Source organism: Lipotes vexillifer, unplaced genomic scaffold (assembly GCF_000442215.2).
Source record: "Lipotes vexillifer unplaced genomic scaffold, Lipotes_vexillifer_v1.1 scaffold645, whole genome shotgun sequence".
NCBI classification, from domain to species: domain Eukaryota; kingdom Metazoa; phylum Chordata; class Mammalia; order Artiodactyla; family Lipotidae; genus Lipotes; species Lipotes vexillifer.
In genome coordinates this window covers 1,123,190-1,135,226 of record NW_006777439.1, presented here as the reverse complement: position 1 = coordinate 1,135,226, position 12,037 = coordinate 1,123,190, and the positions used below count along the sequence as shown (strand labels likewise).

General features: G+C 41.3%; 2 pseudogenes; one reads left to right on the top strand and one right to left on the bottom strand.

Moving 5' to 3' along the window:
- Window positions 1–1,781: 1,781 nt before the first annotated feature.
- Window positions 1,782–4,023, top strand: LOC103073844 (U3 small nucleolar RNA-associated protein 14 homolog A pseudogene; annotated as a pseudogene).
- A 6,674-nt stretch (window positions 4,024–10,697) lies between these two features.
- LOC103073570 (ferritin light chain pseudogene) overlaps window positions 10,698–12,037 on the bottom strand; it is a 15,989-nt pseudogene continuing 14,649 nt past the window's right edge.

Sequence of the window (12,037 nt, the reverse complement as noted above, 5' to 3'; positions counted from 1 at the left end):
AAATACATTCAGTTTCCCAAGTCCCCAAATGGCAAAGGTTAAGTGAATTATGTGGAGGTAATTCGCCAAGATCCCAAGGGAGGGTCCTGCTGACTTCAGATTGCTGGCTGTTTCAGTCTCATTTTTCCTTCCCAACTGATATGCTTCTTGCAGTAGTGCTGCCAATGTAAATATCAGAAAAATGAGAAAAGTTGCAGACAGGGAAAATAAAAACCCTACAATATGTTTTCTAGGAGGGGCCATGTGATTAGCACACTGTGTTTCAGTTAACACTGAAGGCTTTTTCCTCTAGCTGTTTTCAAGAATAATAGTGAGTAAATTTACTCGCCTCCATTAAAAATATTTAAGATCTTTATGGTGTTGCTTTGCTACTTAAATTGGAGAGTGTCGCCAGGCATCTTACTGTGTGAGACCATAACGGGAGCCGCAACTCTCCTTCGGGCTGAATTAGAAGCACCCATTACACCTCGAGTTGTGTGGTAACACCTCCACAGTGTTTCCAATTAACTTTGTAAGTTTTTAATCAGTGACAAATGCATCTTTGTAAATTCAGTTTACCTTTTATTGCAGCGCTATAAACCGTCTTGCTGCATTCCGGTACTTTGTGAACATTTTACTTGCTACTGACATAAGACAGCTGTTGGACCTACAACAAAGGCTAAGCTTTATGAGTTACCTGAATTAGGATGTAGGTGAAGTAATTAAACCCCAAAGAGAAAGGAGGAAACAGATAGCCCTCCACGATCCACACACACCAATACGCAGGCAGGAACTCCTGAAGCAACTGTGAAGCTGAAACATTCAAGATTAAATTCCCAGAAACTCCTTTCTTTGATTGTGAGTTGAAACTCACATTATGTTGAAAGAGGTAGATAAGTGAAAAGGTCAGGCACATTTTATTAATAAATCCATACTGATATTTGTTTTTCTTTTTAATCCGATTCAAATGCATCCTGTTAAAGGGCCACGGGTGATTAGGTCATAAATCTGAATAACCTTGAAGATGATGAAGGAAATGCTTCTCTGTAAAGCGATCATCATGCTGCCTGTTTCATCATCTACACATTTTTACAGGTGCAAGAAAAATGTTTAATTTCAAATTGCTTGCAAGACTCAGAATAAAATATTACTTTATAGGATCTTCAGATAATAAAGTAAATGAGCTAATAGCACACCTGAAAATACAGGGTTTTCTGTTTGTTTCTATCTTTGCTCCTAAAATAATAAAACGGCAAAAATTAGGGGAAGGATTAGTGTGTTTGACCTCAACTATACTGACTTCAGGATTCTAGCTTAGGTTTTGTTTTGTTTGAATATTACTAATGACATGTTCACTCACTGCCTCTTGATGAAATTATGTCATAGTGAGTAATACGGTCATGAGACATATCTTTTGTTTCATATTTAATCAAAAGTCTGCATTTTTATAAAGGCAGGAAATTTATAGATGACGTTTACCATTTTTTTCCTTAAATACTGAAGAACTCTTTTGTCTTATTTTTAGATTCATCACTCAACCATGAGACATTTACATCTGTGGCTTTCTATTATCCCATTGAAAATATTGTAAATGTTGTAATTTGTCAGGAGTTTTTGGACCCTGGCATTATTCTAATTTATTTATTTATTCATTCATTCATCAATTCACTTATTCATCAAGTATGTAATCTCTGCCTAAGATAAACAGTAACTGAAGATGTGGCCCCTCTCCTGAAGATCAAGGATTATAAATGAGCCTTTCAACTTCCGCTCCTGGCCCATGAGAGATGCAGGCTGGTGAGATGAGCTCGAGTCGGGCTGCGGAGAGCAGCCTTCTGGCTTTAAACCAACAGGAAGAACTAGAGGATTTGCCAAGAGAGCACCCCTTGAGCACCAGTGAAGATGAGGGGGACAGTGATGGAGAAAGAAAGCATCAAAAGCCTCTGGAAGCAATCAGTTCACTTGATGGAAAGAATAGGCGGAAATTGGCTGAGAGATCTGAGGCTAGTCTGAAGGTGTCAGAGTTCAGTGTCAGCTCTGAAGGATCAGGAGAAAAGCTGGTCCTTTCAGATATGCTTGAGCCTGTTAAAACTTCATCCTCATTGGCTGCTGTGAAAAAGCAGCTGAATAGAAACTAATCGAAGAAGGCTGTGGAGTTACCCCTTCACAGAGAAGAGATTGAGCGGATCCACAGAGAAGCGGCATTCAATAAAACCTCACGAGTCCTCTCCAAATGGGATCCCGTCGTGCAGAAGAACCAGCAAGCAGAGCAGCTGGGTTTTCCCCTGAGCAAGCAGCAGTCCATCTTTCCTCCCATCGAACATGTGGTCAGTGGCTGGAAGGCAAGAACTCCCCTGGAGCAGGAGATTTTTAATCTCCTTCATAAGAACAAGCAGCCAGTGACAGACCCTTTACTGACTCCCATGGAAAGGGCCTCTCTCAAAGCCATGAGCCTGGAAGAGGTGAAGATGCACCGAGCAGAGCTTCAAAGGGCCCGGGCCCTGCAGTCCTGCTATGAGGCCAGGGCTCGAAGAGAGAAGAAAATCAAAAGCAAAAAGTATCACAAACTTCTGAAGAAAGGAAAGGCCAAGCAAGCCCTAAAAGAGTTCGAGAAGCTGCGGAAGGTCAATCCTGCTGCAGCATTGGAAGAACTGGAAAAACTCGAAAAGGCCAGAATGATGGAGCGAATGAGCCTTAAGCACCAGAACAGTGGGAAATGGGCAAAGTCAAAGGCAGTTATGGCCAAATATGACCTGGAGGCTCGCCAGGCTATGCAGGAACAATTGGCCAGGAACAAAGAGCTGATGCAGAAGATCCAGGTGGCCTCCGAGAGTGCGGAAGAGGAGGGAGGTGCGGAGGAAGAGGGTGAACCCTTTGTCCCTGACGTGGTGAATGAGGTGCAGGTGAAGGCGGACAGACCGAACCCCTGGATGTTCAGGAATCACTCAGGTGACACAAAAGAGGCTGAGGTCCAGGGGGACCCTGAAGAACTTGCAGAGCCTGCAGCCCAGGAGGCTCCTGAAAGTGAGGAAGAAGGACCAGTGGTGGCGGAGGAAATTCTGTTGAAAGAATTTGGGGAAAGGCAACCACTTAGCCAAAAGTCTGGGCTCAACCAGATCGCCAAGCCGGTGGGCAGTCAAGAAGCAAAAGATCTTAGCAGCCAGGAGGTGCTGTCTGAATTGAGGGCACTGTCTCAGAAACTCAACAGGGAGAGCCATCAGTCCAGAAAGCAAGAACTGAGTTCAACGAGGACAGTTCTGGCGGTCCAGAGAGAGGAACCTGCCGGGGAGGAAGAGGAGCCTCTGTTGCTGCAGAGGCCGGAGAGAGCACGAATCTGGATGAAAGAGAGAGGAACCTGCCGGGGAGGAAGAGGAGCCTCTGTTGCTGCAGAGGCCGGAGAGAGCACGAACTCTGGATGAACTGGAGGAGCGGGGCAAAGAAGGATGTTTTCAAAACAAGGAGCTTCCCAGAGCTGCGGTAGAAGGGCAGCAGTTGGAGAGGAACCCAAGTAATCATCTTGGTGTCCCCAAGGAGAAGAAAAGGAAGGAGCAAATGATTGATCTCCAGAGCCTCCTGACCACAAAATCTCCTTCCATGAAGTCCTTGGCAGTTCCCACGACAGTAGAGGAGTTGGAAGATGAAGAGAGAGATCAAAGGCAGATGATAAAGGAAGCTTTTGCTGGGGATGATGTCATCAGAGACTTCTTGAAAGAGAAGAGGGAAGCTGTGGAGGCGTGTAAGCCGAAGGATGTGGACCTGCCTCTGCCCGGCTGGGGCGAGTGGGGTGGTGTGGGCCTGAAGCCCAGTGCCAAGAAGAGACACCGGTTTCTCATTAAAGCCCCTGAGGGTCCTCCGAGGAAAGACAAGAATTTGCCAAATGTGATTCTCAATGAGAAGCGGAACACCCATGCAGTGGCTCATCAGGTGCGGATGCTTCCATATCCATTCACACACCACCAGCAATATGAAAGGACCATTCAGACCCCTATAGGATCTACATGGAACCCTCAGAGGTCCTTCCAAAAGCTGACTATGCCTTTATAATATGGTATGTGATATGCAAATTGTTTCCACCAAAACAAACTAAAAGCAGGTTTGTACATATTCTGTATTATTTAATGATGTAAAACTCTAGCTCTTGAAGTAATTAATTAGGGATCACTAGGCATTATCATTTTGGATCATGGTCAGGGAACATTTTAAAAATCAGTGAACATTGAAGGCTTCACTCTCTCCACACCCCAAAAAACAAAAATGATTAAGAACAAATTCCTCAGGTATTGTCAGCACCCTCGGAACACTCACGTCTGGTATCTTCTGCAACAGCTCAATCAATAGGGAAGAGTAATGTAATAATTGCTGCAACATTTTCTGTAATTCCTCATTGTGATAGCAACAGCGTTTCAGTGATATTCAGAGAGACTATTTGTGGTGCTTAAGGTAAGAAGTTTCTGCCATGTGCAGAATAACAAATAGATCAGTGTGGCTATTTAACCCTTAATGTGAAAAACTCAGTGAAAGTAAAGAAGCAGTTGAGCACTTATCGTAAACTTAAGTTATCAGATTCTCTCTATGCCAGGCAATAGTCACAGGACATTGAGCCACAGGGCATTTGAACAGGCAGAATAGTATTTGATGACCATTAATTAATAGAGGACCAGTTGAATAAAATATGGTATATCCACACAACAGGAGATTATGCAATTGTTAAATAAATTGTTAAAAGATGAGGAAGCTTGCTGTGTACTGATATGAAAAATTCTCCAAGATATTTTATTGAGTGGACAAAGCAAACTGCAGGATATTTTGTATATACTAGTCTACTTTTTACATATAATCGGAAGAAAATTAAGCACATACATTTGTATTTACTTCTATATCAATAAGGAAACTCTGAAAGCTATATCTAAAACTAATAACGTTTTTACCTGGGTGTATTTGTGGTGAGGTGGGGGTACTGGGGTGGATGGAAGATATTAATGAATGCAAGCTATTTATATAAATATCTTTATATAAATATCATATATTTTATATATATAAATTATTTATATACATATAATGAACATGTGAATGTATTACTTATTCAATAAATTTAAAGTTGCTTAAGTGATGTATTTACCATCAACAGGAAACTAGTTAAGTAAATATGGCAGATTCATAGAGTGGAATATTATGTGGCCATAAAACAGAATAAGGAAAGTCTTTATGTGTTGATAGAGAAAGATCTCTCAGTTGTGTTACTGTGTTTAAAAGGATATTCACGTGCAGAATAATGTCCTTCACATGCTACCATTTTTGTGGAAGGAGGAGGAATATAAACTTGTACTTGTACTTGCTTGTGTATGATTAATTAGCTCTAAAGGGACATACACAGAATGAATATCTGTGGTTGGTTCTGTTGAGGGAAACAACTTTGTGGTGTAGCTTGAGGGTAGAAGGGAGACTTTTCACTGAATAGCCTGTTATGCTTTTTTTTAAAAAACCATTTGACTGTTATTATCTTTTTATAAATATAAAATTCAAGCATTTAATTTTTAAAACAGTATTTAATTATAATTACTGCTTTTTCCTAAAGAAAGAAAAGGATGAATCAATAAATTGATCTCAAAAGTACAGAAAAGAAGAAAACCAAGCTCTAATTTATCAAACTCTCTAATTTATCAAATTACTAATCCAACTACTATCAAACTACTAATATTTCTCCTAATTTTTTTCTATACTAGTTTGACTGTAGTGTACTACTTTGATTCAAACTTAGCTTAGTAAACTTAACTGGATTCAGATTTTCTAGACATGTAAATACATGTCATATTTGTCTCTCATCCACCCCACCTCCCACTCCAGGAAGGGAAGACTAAATGGACTGAGATTGCATAAGTTAAATTTTACCTGGTTCATTATCACTTTCAAATAATTTATGCATTTTAAGCAGCTGCTTTCCTTCTCCTATGTGTCAATCATGCAAATTAGCAAGACCTCAAAGAAACTAGCCCATAATAAATCAATTGTTAAGCTAAGTCTTTCACAGGGTTATCTTTCCCTGTGCAGATGTTAACAGCTGTAAAGCACCCACACTTCCACATTGGAAAGTAGTGGAATGATCATGAGTTTATAGTTAAACACATGTAAGGTTTAATCTTGCCCTGCCATTTATAATCTACATGTCCTTGGACAAATCATTTAATGCCTTTATGCCTCGGTTTTCCTTATCTGTAGAATTGGAATGAGAATGCCTATTCACAGGGCTGTCATTTATATAAGGTAGTAGACTAAAGTGTTTAGTAGAACTTTTGTTACTGGGATGACCGATTGTCCCAGTTTCCCTGAGACTTTTTCCTTCAGCCCTGAAAGTCCCACGTCCTGGGAAACTCCTTAGTCCCAGGCAGATCAGGACAGCTAGTCACCCTATTTGCTACAAAAGGAATATTCAGTGTGAATTAAAATTTTGGGTGCCCAAACCAGGGAGGGCAGTAGTGTCCACAGTAGATTATTTTTATTCCTTCTTGAGAGGCTTCAGTGAGGACACAAAAAGTCAGTTCTGAAAGTTTTAGGCAATTAAAGTACAAGATTGGAAAAAAAGGAAAAAGAAATTAAGATTTCACTACTTGTGAAGGCAATATGTGGTTCTATGATGATAGAAATACTGTAGGACATTTGATGAGCACTTTTATATGTGTATGTGTATATGTATATATGTGTGTGTGAATGCATATGCCAGACACTGTTCTAAGCACTTCACACCCTTTATATCATTTAATGCTTACAACAATCCTATAAGGAAGGTACTGTTACTCTCATTTTACAAATGAAGACACTAAGGCACAGAGATGTTGAGAAATTTGCCCATAGTCACCAAAGAGGAGATGATCAAGGTGCGATTCAAAAACAGTAGAATGGTTCTGGAGCCCATTCTCTATTAAACGTGCCTCTAAAGGACCCTCAATATTGAGAACTTCATCGTTCATTTCTATTGTAAATGCTATAAACAGAAGTTCATCGGAGAACACTGAGGTAGGAACTCCACAAGGAGTTCTCAACTGAGCAGGAGAGAGATGCAGCTGCTGCCTCTGGGAACCTTAGGAAACTCTGAAGAAGAAGGTGGAGCAACCTCAGCTGTTCATCATGGACACACTGACACTTTTGAGTATTGGAGGGTGACAAGGGGGAGTCAGACTCCTAGTTATTCCCTTTTTCCCCTGCTTCCCTCGACTTCTAGGAGACCTTGGCGGTTAGCTGAAGCACTTCACAGAAAAATCCACCCATGTCTTTGACCACGGCAACACTATGAAGATTAAAGGGAGAGGTGTGTCCATTACAAAATGAAGACCCACCTTCCCAAAACCTACTTCTTTGTTACCTCCTGCCACTAAGCATGGACTCTGCTGAATCTCCTGTCCCCAGTATGGAATGGACTGGGAAAAGCACTGGCCTGGAGAGATTTTTAAACAACTTGTCCCAAAGCACTACCTCTTAGCCATTCTGTGCCTCAGTTTCCTTGTCTGTAAAATGGGTCTTATAACGTTATTCCTGTCTTCATCACTCACATTATTGTGAGGATCATGAAATCTTGGTCTGTATAGCAAATATTTGTGGAATGCCTAATACGTACAAGGTTATAAATGAGAGAAGACAACAATAACAACAAAAAGAAAGTACAAGATAGGCAGGGAAAGGTGAGTAGTGATTTGACTTGGGAGCCAGCTGGCCTGCATTTTAGTTCTGGTTCTGTTGGAGACCAACTATGTGTCTGGCCTCAATGCCACTGGGCCTTGGGTTCATCATCTATAAGTGAGAAATGTAGATCAGCTCTTTCTTAGCTCTAAAATTCTATTTTAGGGATAGTCAGAAATCCCCAACTGCTGTGAAAAATCTCTGCACACCACTAAGAGGAGATGAAAAAGCTCAGCACCCCTTGTCTTTTCAGCGCCTCCAACGCTGTGAGCATGTATCAAGCACTATCTACTGTGTGGAAAACTTTCTGCTAAGTAGGAACAAGGCGAATGAGACCCAGCCCGTGCCCTCCACTCACATAGGACTGAGTGAGAATTATTTTTGCCTGCCAAAATCTGAGAAATCTCTGGCAGGAAGTGGGTTACCAGCTGGGGCTGAAGGTTGGGTAAATCTTTAATGGGCAGTAGATGACAAGGCACTGAGGGCAGAGGCAGCAGCCTGAACGGGGCAGGGGAGTGCTAGTTGTCTAGAATCCTACTGCAGACTGCAAAGAGAGGTCACAGGGCTTGGTGAGAGCAGATAATAAATATTACGGAGAGCTCTTTTACTAGGGTCACAGCTACCCAGACTGCTAAGTGGGAAAGAAAATGGAGGCCGTGGGTAATTAGGGGGAGGAGAGAGAGAGTAGAACCTGAAGTGGAAGCCTAAATGCAAGAAGGCCCAGGAAAGGCTTCTTTAGAAAAGGCGGGGGCGGGATTTGAACATGTTTGTGAATATATGACAAATTAGCAGCCGAAAGAGAGCAACATAGAAAAGTTCACTTTGGGAAGGAGCAAGGAATTTTATTCTCTCCAGTCATCAGCTATGGGAAGAAGAGAAAACTTCAAGAAAATGGAAATAGTTGATAAAGGGTGGGGAGAGGTGGAATTGGAGGAAGGTGGTCAAAATTCCAGTCATAAGATAAATAAGTGCTAGGGATGTAATGTACAACATGATGACTACAGTTAACACTGTTGTAATCATATATAGGAAAGTTGTTAAGAGAGTAGATCCTGACAATTCTCATCACAAGGAAAAAAACATTTGTTTTTCTAAATCTATGAGACGATGGATGTCAACTAAACTTACTGTAATCATTTCACGATGTATAAGTCAAATCATTGTGCTGAACACCTTAACCTTATACAGTGCTATATATCAATTACACCTCAATAAAAGTAAAAAATAAGTGCATTTAATAATACTACTACCAAAAAAAAGAAAATAGTTGGTGGAATTTGTGTTACATGGTCTCAATCAACAGTAAAGTTAATAGTCAACAACACTGCGCCAGCCCTTAGTTGACTCCATTCTCACCTCAGTTTGGTGAACTGTTCTTCATGTCTCTATAACAAGGACAGTGGTACTTAACTACTGGGATAATTAATGTTTTGGTTAACTGAAGGCTTATTGAAGATTTCAAACAGAAATTCTACCTTTGTTCCAACTTCTGTTTTTAAATTTTGTAAAAGTCTATTATTCTACTCTCCTTTCTTGGAAATTAAAATGTGAAAATGGGCTTAAAATTAGGATTTATTGGGATTTTTAATAAAATATTCTCCATTTTAAAATTGATGATTATAGAAAATATGGAAAATAAAAGTGTGAGGAGGAAAAGTTTTCACGTAGACCCCACAGCCCAAACATTACTAATATTTTGGGGCTAGTATTTCCCTCTAGTTTTTTTTTTCTAGGCATTTTTAACTGTTGTGGTCTGATGCAAATAACATATATTGGATTTTTTTTTTCCATTTAATCATAGAAAACAGGAATTTTCTCATATTACAAACTCTGTCAGGAGTTTGCCTACACTCTTCATTTTAATATCTGAATTCTATGATGAAACTATGCCATTAATTATTTAGTCACTCCTCTATTTGGACATTTGGGTGGTTTTTAGTTTTTCACCATGACATATAATGCAGCAGTATGCAAATTAAAAAGGAGTTTTCTAATTTATTTAGGATAATTTTCTTAACTTTGATTCACATACCATACAATTCATCCATTCAGAAGTGTTTTGAATTAAGTTTTAACTCTGTGGTTAAGGATCTGGCTGTTATTAATGGTCAGTTGTTTCACTGGGAACAATGATGTCCCAAAGTAAAAGCCCAGGACAGTGTTGTCCAATAGAAATATAATGCAAGTTATATAGGTAATTTTAAATCTTCTAGTAACCACATTTTTAAAGTAACAAGAAACAGGTGAAATTCATTTTAATAATACAATTTATTGAACTTATATCTAAAATATTTTCAGCCTTTTTTTTTTCGGCTGCAAAAAGCTTTACTGTTCCCATTTGGCCCAAGGCTTGGGAGAGGGCTCCAGGGTGCTTACAAAGCTGCCTAGTGGCTGCAGAGATGGGCTTCAGGCAGAAGCCTTAACACCAGAGGATTCCTCAGAGGCCACCGTGGGACAGGCTGGGACCTGGGACCCTTTACTGGAGTGCTTGCACCTGGACAAATGTCTCCTCCAGCAACAGAATACAAAGAAACTATAAGGGACGAAAAATAACTGCCTGCATGCACAGTTGGGGCAAATTATGTACAAAAAAGGCCAAAACCCAACGGACACTTCTGAGGTGTGGGGAGCAAAAGCAGGATACTCGGCATGATCCCTGCTCACAGCACCACCAAAGGGATGGGCAGACCACCTAAGCCGCCCCTCCAGCCCCACCCACCGATCTACCCCTACCCTCACCCCATTTAAGGGGCCAGTGCAACGCACCCTCGCTATTCCCAGGAACGAGCTGAGGGCACCTGTTACTTGCTTTTGCTCCCTCATGCTGCAGCACAATCCCAATAATGCCTTGCCTAAATTCCCCCTCTGGCCTCTTATCAATTTCTATTGATTAAAGAGTCCAAGAACCCAGGTTGGTAACAGCTGGGCTCCAGAAGGCCGTAGCCATGCTTGAGGGTGAGTGTTTGGAAGAGAACTCGCCCAGCCCAGCCTGGGGACCAACCAGCTTGCAGAGGTGAGTCATGTGGTCCTCATCTTCTCGGTGAGTTTCAGCTGCTCAGCCAGGTCGCGGCTCTCCGGGAAGTCAGGGAGCGGGGCGTCTGGCGGGCAGCTTCCACAGAGTACTGGGTTTTACCCCACTCATCTTGGGGCAGCTTCTGCACGTCCAGGAAGGGGCCCGCCCCGCTGGCTTTGCATTTTCAAGAGACGTCTGGGCACCCTCGTGCTTCTCCTCGGCCAATTCGTGGAAAAAGTGGCCCACGCTCTCCAGAGCCACGTCGTCTCGGTGGAAATAAGAACCCAGAGAGAGGTAGGTGTGGAAGGCCTGCAGATGCAGGTTGACCAGGCCGTGGACGGTGACCTCCACCTCGGTGGAATAATTCTGACGAATCTGGGAGCTCATGGTTGATCGGTAATAAGGCGCTAAGCTCAAAAAATGGTGTTGGCTGGTCCCGGTGGCCGAGGATAGCTCAGTGGTTGGTTCTGATGGCTGCGGCTGGAAAAAGGTTGGAGCTTGGTCGGAGGCTGGAGCAAAGGGCGTCCCTGGGCCTGTTCTGTCCAAATACTGTTGAAGCAAGAGACAGATCCGCGGACCACCAAGCTCACTGCCTCAGACTTTAATCAATATAAAAAATTATTACTGAGATACCCTTTTTCATCCACGTTCAGTTTCCAAAAATCTAGTATGTATTTTAAACTTTAGCAAGTCTCAATTTGAACTAGTCATATCTCAAGTACTTGACAGCCTCATGTGGCTAGCGGCTACTATGGTGGACAGTGCTTGCAGGTCTAGGAGTTTGGCTGACCAAATCTTTGGACGGTAGCAGAAAGTTCCTTTAAATATATCTTCTGATTTATTTCCCCTTATCTTCCTTTTTTAAATTAAAAAAAAAATGAAGCAGGAACAAAATTTAGGTAACTGAAAAACCCTCCTAGAGAATATGGTTAACTAAGTACGTACTGCTATCACATACTAGTTCATACTGAATATTTCTGCCTCATGAGTAACAATTTATAATGTGTGAAAAAAGATGGTTTTAAGATGTCTACTCTGTTATTCCAGTTGGATGCTGGAGCTATTTCTGTTTATGGAATCTATGCGATTGTTCTGAATGCTAAACATCAGTGCTAACATTCTCCCAAAGTGGTAAATACTTGCCTTTATTGGGTCTTTAATGATGAAATAAACAGGAAAGAAAAAAAAATCATAAATGGATTTCACTGTTCTATGCAGGTGAAAACCATGTTTTTCAAAGTATTCTTTTCACAATAAAAAGTATTTGATCTGAGGGCCTCTATAATCCCAGGACACACAGTCGTTCTCTGTTGTATGACAACTTCCTGCCATGACTAATTATTTTCCAAAAGCGTTTCAGGTCAGAGATGAAGC